Below are 12,613 nucleotides of genomic sequence, written 5' to 3'. Positions count from 1 at the left end.
TTGAATAGAGTAAGAAATATTCACATTCTAGATTTAATTTGTTGTTCTTGGGAAACCAATGTTTTAAAAAAAAAAATGTTGTCAAAAAAAGTTTATTAAAAATTTTCAAGTATCAAGTAATATTACAAAAATCATCTAGGTTCATTTTTCAAAGAAGAAAAAAAAATTATTTTTATTTATTTAATATTTTGCTATTAGTTTAACTCTTATTCGACCTTTTGATTCATCGTACGAACTCACTTTTAAAACATTGGTGCAAAGGAGAGGCCATATATTTGTGCATAATGTGTGGTGGTATACGATCAAATCTATGTATTTTTACATTAAAGAAGATACAATTAAGGGGGATGTACCTTACTTGAAATGCATAAGGATATTTAAAAATTGAAATTATTATTAATTTCAGTCTTACTTGGAACGGCTGTCATTCATCAATGCACCAAAATTATGCGAATGATTTATGAAAGTGAAAGGATATCTACTATGAACGTAATTTTATGTATGAAAAGGAAATGACTCATTATTTTATAGTTAACCAAAAAGGATTGGTTGCAAGCTAGAGGCAGCAAATAAAAGGCATGAAAAAGGCGCACTTAGGCACCTTGAATACGAGTAAGGCGTGAAAAAGGGCGGTCAAAGTTGGAAAATAAAGAGATTGAAGTAATATGTATGATACGATATAAAATATATGATCGCAAATAGATAATAAGATAAAAGATCAAGAATTATTTTGCAAAAAAAAGAGTATTTTATTCAATTGACGAATATGGAGAAAACATATACAATAATTGTGCCTACACAATTATTTTATATTTCGATAATACAAAACTTATAAAAAGAGTCTAATATTTATAGAGATTGATGCAAAACCATAAAAGTACCACAAAGATGGAAAGAAAATAAAAAATAATGATAAATAAAGGAAACAATATTTTTTTCCAATAAAAATGCTTGGAATATAGGAAATTTTATTTTATTTTTTTTTTCAATTAAAAGCGTGTAATGAAGCAAGCAATATCTTTCCTAAAAAAATCCAACCTAATTTGGGTAAAAAAATCCAACAACCTCTACCTTGAAATAAATTTTGATACAACGAACGAAACTCCAAGATTTTTCCACCTTGAAAAATAAATCTGACTATAGTAAAAAATTCGAACTCTCCAACAAAAACCAAATTTTCTCCAACACAAAAATACTCGTCTTCTCGTATCCAACATGGATATATAAACCCAAATATCGGGCTTTCCAAAATTCATAAAAATTTAGCAATTACCAAATAGTGTCAAAGTACACCTTGTAGTAGAATCAACTCCCAATACTTTTATAGAAGACCCCTGACTAGTTTCAACACCTTTAAAAAATTCATAAAAAATTAGAAATTACCAAATAGAAGGCTTCTGACTAGCCTCAACACCTTAAAAATGCTAAAAGTATGTGCAATCGAGTCAACATCCACGCACCTATCTCCAACCGAATCAACATCAGCCGCCAGTTTCAGAGATGTATATGTGTATTAGGATCCTCTTATCTTTATAAATTGATTGATGCGACTTCTCAGCCTTATGTCAACTCTTATATCAGAAGAATCAATTACCCGCCACAGGATGCGGCTGATGTCGCCTACGAGCATCCACCTCACTTCGTCAAATACATACACGTGTCCCACATTCAGTTGTACCCTTTATCTATAAATACCAAAGACTTGGCAAGAGACAAAGGTAATCTTTCTAATTCTAGGCACTCCACAACCAAGCACTACATATTCTCCTCCCCACTCTTTTGCACAATTCCTGCATTGTCCCTATCACTATCCACTAAGTGTATGAGGCCGTCGCCACTCCCATTGGAAATGGCCATATACGTCTACCTATTTGCTCTTGTGCGCAAGGAGGAACACTTGGAGTGGTTCTCAATTGGCCACGTGGAATGTTCAATTGCGAGGTCAACAAACAACGTGAAGATATTTATTTATTAAATGTGTACCTTAACAAAAATATGCAATTTCTCTTTTATCCATAGTGTCTATTGAAAATGAAATTTTAAAACAAATTGATTGTATTAGTATAATTGTTGATTTTCTATAAAAAAAAAATCTAGAAAGTAAATTTAATTTAGACATTTAAAATTTAAATTTATTATTTTTGTAGCTCTGAATATTTTTATTTAATAAAATTGATTTTTATGATTTTAAATATTATTAAATACTTAAGGGACCCCATATTTAAATTTGGTCTAAAGCCCCAAATTTCCAAGGCCTACACTACGTAAGTTTTACGCATCAAATAGAAGGAATCAAAAAGATTTTTGCAATTAAAATTTTTGACCGTTGCATAACTTTTGTTTTTCACTTAAAAATATCCTATGTAGCCCCTGTTTGGCCCCCATTAAATTATAATTCATTTTTCTCTTTTTTTTTTATTAACCACACATTTTTCAATAAAATATTCTATCCATCCCATATATATAGGCTGGTTTTATTTTCACACAGATTAAGAAATCTTATTTAATGTATTTTGTCGAAAACCTTCCTAGTCCACCTTTATTTTTATATTTGTACAATTTTTAGTTTAAATGGGAAAAATTGGTTATGACTAGTCAAATTAAGTTAGGGCATTTTAGTGAACGGATAAAACAAAATATTCTCAATAAAAAAATGATTATATAATTAAGACAAGAAAATAAGGAAAGTTAGCTTATATACATGCGACGGAAGGAGTAATATTACTCTTAAATCCAAAATTTATCTTATTTTCTTAACAACATTCTCCAAAAAATTACTATTATTATAAAAGAGAAGAAAAGAGAGCAGAACAAAAAGAAATCAATAAATTTGTATTTGTTTTATTAAGAACCAAAACCCTGTATTTATAGGACAGAATCAGGGATACAACAGTAATTATTTCTAGGACTGTAGGGGTATAATTGTTTAAATAGCACATTACAAAATATCTGCCTCATTAAAACTTTGTTTGATAAAAACTCAATGGGAAAAAATCAAAACGAAGGAAAAAGAGTAAAGTTAATTTGGAGTATTAAAAATAAATGATGCCTCATAAAAACATTGCTATGAAAACACAGTGGGACAAAATCCAAGCGAAAGAAAAATAGTACAACTACTTTCCTTGATATTGATCACTGAAAATCTTCGACATTCCAATCTTATGAACTAATTTCTTGAATGTAGTATTGGCAGTGCTTTTGTGAATAAATCGACCATATTGTCACTTGAGCGAATTTGTTGGATATCGATGTAACCATTCTTTTGAAACTCATGTATGAAAGAATTTTGGAAAAATATGCTACGTTATGTCACCTTTAATATAGTCTCCTCTGAATTATGCAATACAAGCTGCATTGTCTTCATACAAAATTGTTAGCTATCCTTTGTTGGAGTTAACCCGCATGATACTTGGATATAATTGGTCATGTCCTCAACCATACACATTATTGGCTTGCTTCATAGATTGCAATAATTTCAAAATATTTTGAGGATGTTGCTGTCAATGATTGTTTCACTGATCTCCATGATATGGTTGTTCCTCCACGTGTAAACACACATCTTGTTTGTGATTTAGCTTTATATGGGTCAGAGAGATAGCATGCATCTGTACGATTTAGGTAATGAAAAATATTTTAAACATCATTCCAATATTTTTTAGTAGGTGTAGAGCTGTATCTGGCAAAGAAACTTAAGTTATGTCAAGTCAAGTGCAATTTACAATATAAGTTAATACTCCAATTGCACTAAGGTATAGTATTTTAGGACCAAGAATATTTTCTCCATCTTCAAGTGGGCGAAATGGATCATTTTTCCCATCGAATTATCGAACAACTATGGTTGATGATCATTTTTCACATCGAATGGTCATTTTTCAAGTCGAGTGCCAATGAATGTACATTATCCATATAAAAGTGTTTTAAAACTTTTTCTTTTGTATACATAGATTGATGAATAGATAATCTGTCTGGAAAATGTTCAATCTGCAATCCAAGACAAACTTTGGTTGTTCCTAAATTTTTCATTTCAGATTCATTTTTCAAATAACCAGCAGCTTTGTTGAGCTCTTCAGGAGTTCCAATTAAATTTAAATTATCAACCATAATTGTAAATCAAATATTTGTTTTCTTTATGAAAACATATGGACAGATATCGTCATGTTTTCATTCAAGAAATATTCACTAAGGCGTTTATACCACATGCATCTTGATTGTTTTAATACATATAATGATCTAAGAACATAGTTCTCGAGCATGTATAATTTGAGTTATGATTCAAGCATATTAAATCTTTCAAATATAAAATTAATAATCATGCCAGATCAGTTGACTATCACATATTTCAAATTTCATGTATCCTCAAGATAACATGATATAGACTTGTGATTTCATCCATGACGATCTTTATGAAATTCACTATATTGAGAGTCGTGCATTACACAATATGACTTCATTTTTCTCATTTCCTTTTCCTATGAGTATATACCTTTAGATTTTCAGACTATAAATCCCAAAGTTTCGTGTTGATCTTGTAAATTCAATTTAAGATTGTATCTCATTTTATTTGGCCAAACATTACAATCGATATATTTCGATTCCTCACGATTCACATACGATACTGTATATCATGTACAAAATTATTCTCGACAACGTTTTCTTTTCTCGTTCGATTCTATTTCTTTTCTTATAGTGACATAACTTATTTAGATATCTCAATTTTTAACATATCAGGTACTTGAACCTCTTCTAAAATTTTATAATTTGTTATGTTTAAATACTCATTAAGAGTATATAACTCCTTAATGAAACCATCATTGCTAATTGCTCCATTTTTATTTGAAAATTTTTGTATTAGAATCGATCATCATCACGCTTCAGGCGTGCCATAGATATATCAAATATAATGCTAACAAATAGTTCCCTAAGACATAAATTCGTATTCGAGTACTAAAAATTGATGCGTGAGATATTGTTGATCCATTTGATCAATAAATGCATCTAAATAAATTATCTTTCAAACTTCTGGTTCGAATGATGTTTAGTAAGGATTTAGATGATAATACATTTATACATTACTTTCAACTTCTTAATTCCTCCCCTAATGCTAAGAGAATTGTCCAATCAAATTGACAATCATTTTTTCAATGTTATTAAATATCGTTCATTTGAAATAATAGTTCAAACTACGTAATTATTCTCAGCATTCTTTATTTTTCATCTCAATATATTGTTGTGTTCAATTTTTACATATACCACACCATAAAAAATAATTAGATGAAAAAATTAGGATCTAATCATAAGTTGATTATAATAGGAAGAACTGTGATTTTGGCATGATGCGTAATAAAATTCTCTAAATATAAATGAGAAATACTTTATTCTCAATTAAATTAATTGGAGACATTTAACAAACAATAGTATTAAACTATTTATCGATATCTCAACTAACACTTATTAAAATGTTGAGATTTATGCCCACTAGCATTAACAAGACATAGTCTTGATTATATAATCTGAAAATTATGCTCATAACTTGAGCAATAATTTCGCAAAACTTCAGGTTGCGAACACTGTGCAATCATATAATATTTGTATAAAATTTATTAGATACAAATAATATTTAGATGGTTAACTTTTGTGACGGGGCCCCATATATCACTATAATTAATTTTCAGAAATATAGAGAATGCAATCCCTATTTTAGCTAGCGATGTTTAATGATCAATTATCGATAAAGAGAATAAATAATATATAGGAATTTATTGGACTGAAAAATCTTATGATTCTTCATTTAATATCCATTAAAAGAATTTTAATTTCACATCATTATTGATCCAGTGATGGTCCAACTGGTCATGCCAAATAATAAAATCAAATTGAACTTCTGGTTCAATATAATATATAATTCAATTATTTAATCTCAAAGAATATGATTAAATATTATATAATCATATATCATTCAAGTAGTCAAACTAATCAATGTTCTAACGATATTAGTTATATATTTTCCTTTAGGAATAAACATGAATTCAAAATAATATATTTCCCAAAACATGTGCTGCTTTAAAAGCACATTATATATATTTTTTTATTATTATTGCTCATTTAAAAGCAATATGTTAATATTCTTCTGGAATATTGAAAATTATAATTCAAGCTCTTCGCGAGTAATCAAATATTATTATAATAAATTATACAGTAATTTACTCTTTGACTGTAAATATAATTTATGTTAGATTATATGTAATTACACTTTTCGAGAGCAAGTAAGATCTAACTAGAATATTAATGAAAATTATACTGTGCATTACTTCTTCAAAAATAATAGATCGATATTCTTCTGAAATAAGAAAAAATTTTAATGTCATGCTCTTCAGGAGCAATAACATATTATTGTTTACAGTAATAATTATATAAGGATTTACTCTTTAGGAGTAATAACATAATTTTATGTTAGATCTAATATCATTATGCTATTTAAGAGCAATAAAATCTGACCAAGACATCAATATCTAAATAAGTATGTAGAAAAATGGACACAAAAATAAATAAAGTAATTTAATTCGTGATTTTATATATAATCGATCAATATTCATCGGGAATATTGAAATTGTAATAATTAATATTCTTTTCTTAAAAAAAATATTAATAACATTGTGTTTCTTTAGGAACACAATGAGACATATAATCTTCAAGAGCATAAATACAATATTCTTTTGGAATATTGATATTAATGATTCATTCTATCTTTCGAGCTAAATAATAAAATTATACTCTACATGAGTAACAATGAAATATTCGTTTTGAATATTTATATAATGTGTGTTGCGTTTCTTCGAAAACATCAACATTATATTCGTTTAAAATAACTATAATTTAAATTATGCTTCTTCAAAAGCATTGAGTCAATATTCTTTCGGAATATTGAACTTGCAATATCATACTCTTTATAAGCAAGTAATATTTTTCTAGAATATTAATAATGTTGTTCTACTTCAGGAGCAACAACAAACTATTTATAATAGATAGATATAAAATTAATATTCTTTTGGAATATTAATTATAATATTATGCTACTTTTGAAACAACAAGATGATAAATTCTTAATTTGAAGTTCATAGAATAATATCTAAAAATATTTAATTACCATATAGGCATTATTGAATTTATAGAGAAAAATTAATTACCAAACATACATGAAGAAAAATAATCTCCATACATATAAGTTAACAAAATTGGCTAAATCTTTTACTAACGTGCAAAAGATACTAAACATACATGTAAATTTCACATATATAGAAATTAAATATAGAACTAATATGTAACAGATTCAAAAGATAGAATTAATACTGAATAACATGTGAAAAAAATAATTGTGTATGAATAAAAAGAAAGTGAACTAATATGTGTTCAGATTACCTATACAGACGTGAATTAGAATTAATATGCATACCGATGAAAAGTAGAGAAGAAGAAGCATCCTCGTTATGATGTATGTGTATATTGAAATATTTCACATGCCACCAAATTAAATTTGGTACACGTGATAAATATTCATGCCTATAAAAATTATTACCTTCACTAAATTTTGAAAAATTAAGTTATTGTGCTGATAACGTGTTATAAAAGTGAAGAAAACAGAACAGAGAGAAATCAATAAACTTGTGTGTATTTTTTATTAAGAACTAAAGCTCTGTATTTATAAGACAGAATCAGGGATACAACAATAATTATTTCATAGGGTTGAATTGTCATTCATCTCTAAACCCTAATAAACTTTCCTTTTACAACAGTTATTACCAAATCAAATTCTCATTAAAACGTGGGAATAATAAGAATCAATCACATGCTTATTTACACAAATATTCATTCATTCTTCACAAGTATTTAAACTAGAGGCATCCGAGTTTACTTTTAGTGTGGTTGATAAGGTATTGGATGAAAGAAGGTCAAGACTCAATGAAAACATATTGGAAGCTCTTACATGCATGAAAGATTAACAGCCCGTTTAGTTCGGATTAAAATCTGATTTTTAATCAAAGTCAAAGTTAAACTATCAATATTAACCACATCTTTTATGGACCCACAACTTTTTTACCACACATTTCAAAAACTTCTATCATAATCTACTAAAAAATCTAATTTTAATCCATACCAAACACCCTCTAAATATTCAAACCTAGAAGAATACAAGATAAAATGATTGAAAATATCACTCAAGACTTCCAAAACCTTGCAAAAGAAGTTGTAGAAGATTAATTGGTTAACATAGAATAATTTGAACAATTGAATTATAGTTAAGAAGGTACCCACTTAGTTGGGATATACTTAAACTATGTATACACTAATTATTGAGAGTTTTTTTCAAAGTTAGAATATACACAAACTAAGTCAAAGTATATGCTAACTTAGGTGGAATATACTTAAACTATAATCACTTAGTAGTAAATAATTATTGATTTTTTTTCAAAGTTAGATAAAAAAAACGTTGTAAATCAATTTAATTTTTTACATCTATTAATGTTAACTTTATCTTTGTTATTTATTAAATGATCGTTGTTTAAAGTATAAGTGGCTCATCTACACCCTCGTTTGGCCCCTATTTTGTCAAAATGATAATGGTTGGAGCCTTGTTTGTTTGCAGAGAGACAATTATTTTTGGTTCTTTTAGCAGCAAATTGGTATTTTAATATGTTTATAGTAGCTTCAAGAGATTCTTTAAATATGAAATGTTATTCATTTTAAGGAGTTAACTCTTAAAATCATGTTCCAATAGACTATTTAGATCAACATTTTAATTTAAATAGTGGGTTTGACTCTCCAAATTTGGAAAGTCAAACTTACTTTCTATAATTAAATGTATTTAAAATATTTCAATTTTCAATGTAAAAAATAATATAATAATCTAGACAAAAATTCGTTAAAATAAAATATGGAAAAAATAATAAATATTTTTTTGAAAGTAATAGAATTAAGTATTAAATATAGAGAGTTTATTGTAGTATTTCAAAATTTTAACTCTCTAAATTTATAAATACTCTCTAAACTATAGAATATACTTTTTAAAAATAAAGACTCTCTTAAAAATGCTATAATCTTGAAATCCTATAATGCCCAAGAGCTCAAGAACAATAAACTAAGAAGAGAATTAAATAATGGTAATTGGGTGACAAATTTACCCACTTAAATTGAGTTATAACCACAAATCTCAAGACCAAAAGACACTTAAAACTGTACATAAGTTAGATTTGGCATCAAGCATGAACTTGAGAAGTTTCAGGCTTTTCCTGTCTTTCACATAAACAATCGACTCTCAACTGCACTATCTAGTTTCCTTCTCGAGAAGATGAAACTTGAAACCACAAACAGAGCAAGAGTTCTATTCATAAAGAATGACAAAGAACACAAGAAAGTGTCACAAATAAATCGAGTAGTCGTAAGAGAAAAAGAGAACCATAGATGGTGAAAAACAAGAGAATGAAGTGCAGTCATAAAATGGTAGCGTTTTCCTTTCTCTAAGTTTTTATTAGTCAAACTCAAGTTAGAGCTTTGTTATTTATTTGTGGTTTATTGAGTAAAATTGAAAACTCTTCAATAACTTGTCAAAATTTCACTATTCTTATGGAGTAGACGATCTTTTTATCATTGAACCCTTAAATAATGATAGAATCAACGAAACATTGGAACGTTTCTTATTCTCATAGTTTTGTTAAGCCAAAACTTTCAATATAATTTTTCAGTTTAGCCAGGACTTCTCCTCATACAATCTTACATCAACTCTGATTCGCAATCTTCAATATCTCCAAGTAGAGGATTAAATTGATTAATAAGTGAGCCTTTGTTAGGCTATGAAAGTCAGGGACGGATCCAGCTGCTCGAGCGAGTTAGGGCGGAGCGTGGAGCATTTATCAAACACCGTCCAATATAACGATATTGTTTACTAATATTTAATTAATTTATATTAAAAGAATCTCCAATCAATATATAAATGCTCTAAAATGTAAAATAATATAAATATTAAAGTATAATTTAGTACAACCCAAAATAATAAGGAATAAAAATACATTTTTTGAGTCATATACCTATTACCAAGTTTCAAATTTTTATAAATTGAAGCGAGACAAGATGAAGTTTATATGTAGTGGTTAATTGATAAAGAAAAAAATTAAAAAACAATGAATTTTAGAGCTATTTTTGCCCCCAAAAAGATAAGTATTTTTCAAACTTTTAGAATTACAAAGAATTTTACAAAATAAATTGATAAAACTTAACAATTAAAGTATATATATTATGAAATAATAATTTCAGTCAATAAATTTTTAAAGCTATTTTAACCCAAAAGAGAAATCTTTTTTTCAAACTCTTAAAATAATAAAGATCAGTAATTAAATTGTCCAAATTTGAATTTTACAAAATAAATTGTTAAAATCTAATAATAAAAGTATATACTATGAAGTAATAATTTGAGTTAACAAATTTTTTTAAATAAATTTTTTTAGAAACAAAAACTATTAATATAGAATTGTTTAATTATTATTTATTGTGTTATAAAATTAAAAAAAAAAAAGAAAGAAAAAAGAAGAGGAGGAGGTGAAGGGAATCGAATCCCATACCTCTGATATGATAAAAATGGAATTCCCAATTGAGATACAAAGCTATATCAATGCTAGTTAAAACAAAATAGTATACAATTATTTAACTATTATTTATTGTGTTTGAAAAATTAAAAGAAGTGAAATGGAGGGGAGTCGAACCGGGTACCTCTCACTTGCAAAACTAATGCCCTACCAAATGAGCTACAATCATAACACTGTATAGTGGTACAATTTTACATATTTAGCATAATAATTTCATCAACATGAAATTCCTTTCCTACTAGAGCTAGCACAGGCGGTCGCGCCAGGTCGCCGGGTGCCTAGCTCAAAATAATAAACCAAAGAAAGCAATAAGTGAATTATATTAGTGCTTATGATTTGACTATGAAGTACAAAAATCATGATGACAATAATCACAATGAGGTCTTTGAAACCTAGATTAGGATGTCCTCTAATTATGTAATCCCAATCGTTAAAAATAATATATATATATATATATATATATATATATATATGGAAAAAAAAATTGCTTTGAGAAATCAACTTGCAATGCATCAAGGTTCTTGATCCACAAAAGTAATGGAGACAAAAATATAGTAGGATAAAGTCTATCTCACTAAATTACATACACCATTAACGTAACACAAATTCAGACATGACATCATGGCTTTCACAATTCCTTGTTTGGTACATCCTGATTTTAATTTAAATCAAAATCAATAATTAATTTTAATCACATATTTTAGGGAATCTACCATATATTTCAACAACTTTTATAAAAAAATCTATTAAAAAATAATTTTAATCCTCATTAAACAGAAGTTTTGTATAATCATTAGCTCAAATTCGGTTTCAGTTACTGCAATTGTGTTGTCTTCTAGTTGGATCCTATGCTTCTTTTCAATAATTCTTCCCAAATAGGGCCTTGTCAACACCCTACCAATAGGGGGACACATGTCCCCTTTGAAAAAATAGGGCCATGTTTCCTTAGCAAAACTCGCTTCTTTTTCTATTAAAATGGAAGTACAACTGTCCTTCCAACTAACTTTGACTTTTTAATTAATAAATATCAAGGCACTATAAACATCGAACTAATGATGTGTTAAATGATTAAAAAAAAAAGAAAAGAAAAAAACTATGACAAATAAGCCAGTAATTGAGTTGTTTCTAAATGAATAAAATTGATTGTTTAGGTGTTAGTTTACTTTATCTGTAAGTAGTTTAGAATAATAATATTTAAACTCTGCGGAGTCTTTTTTTCAAACTCTTAAAATAATAAAGATCAGTAATTAAATTGTCCAAATTTGAATTTTACAAAATAAATTGTTAAAATCTAATAATAAAAGTATATACTATGAAGTAATAATTTGAGTTAACAAATTTTTTTAAATAAATTTTTTTAGAAACAAAAACTATTAATATAGAATTGTTTAATTATTATTTATTGTGTTATAAAATTAAAAAAAAAAAAGAAAGAAAAAAGAAGAGGAGGAGGTGAAGGGAATCGAATCCCATACCTCTGATATGATAAAAATGGAATTCCCAATTGAGATACAAAGCTATATCAATGCTAGTTAAAACAAAATAGTATACAATTATTTAACTATTATTTATTGTGTTTGAAAAATTAAAAGAAGTGAAATGGAGGGGAGTCGAACCGGGTACCTCTCACTTGCAAAACCAATGCCCTACCAAATGAGCTACAATCATAACACTGTATAGTGGTACAATTTTACATATTTAGCATAATAATTTCATCAACATGAAATTCCTTTCCTACTAGAGCTAGCACAGGCGGTCGCGCCAGGTCGCCGGGTGCCTAGCTCAAAATAATAAACCAAAGAAAGCAATAAGTGAATTATATTAGTGCTTATGATTTGACTATGAAGTACAAAAATCATGATGACAATAATCACAATGAGGTCTTTGAAACCTAGATTAGGATGTCCTCTAATTATGTAATCCCAATCGTTAAAAATAATATATATATATATATATATATATATATATATGGAAAAAAA

The sequence above is a fragment of the Olea europaea genome, chromosome 7, assembly GCF_002742605.1.
Source record: "Olea europaea var. sylvestris chromosome 7, O_europaea_v1, whole genome shotgun sequence".
NCBI classification, from domain to species: Eukaryota; Viridiplantae; Streptophyta; class Magnoliopsida; order Lamiales; family Oleaceae; genus Olea; species Olea europaea.
Note: the sequence above shows the minus strand (reverse complement) of the source record.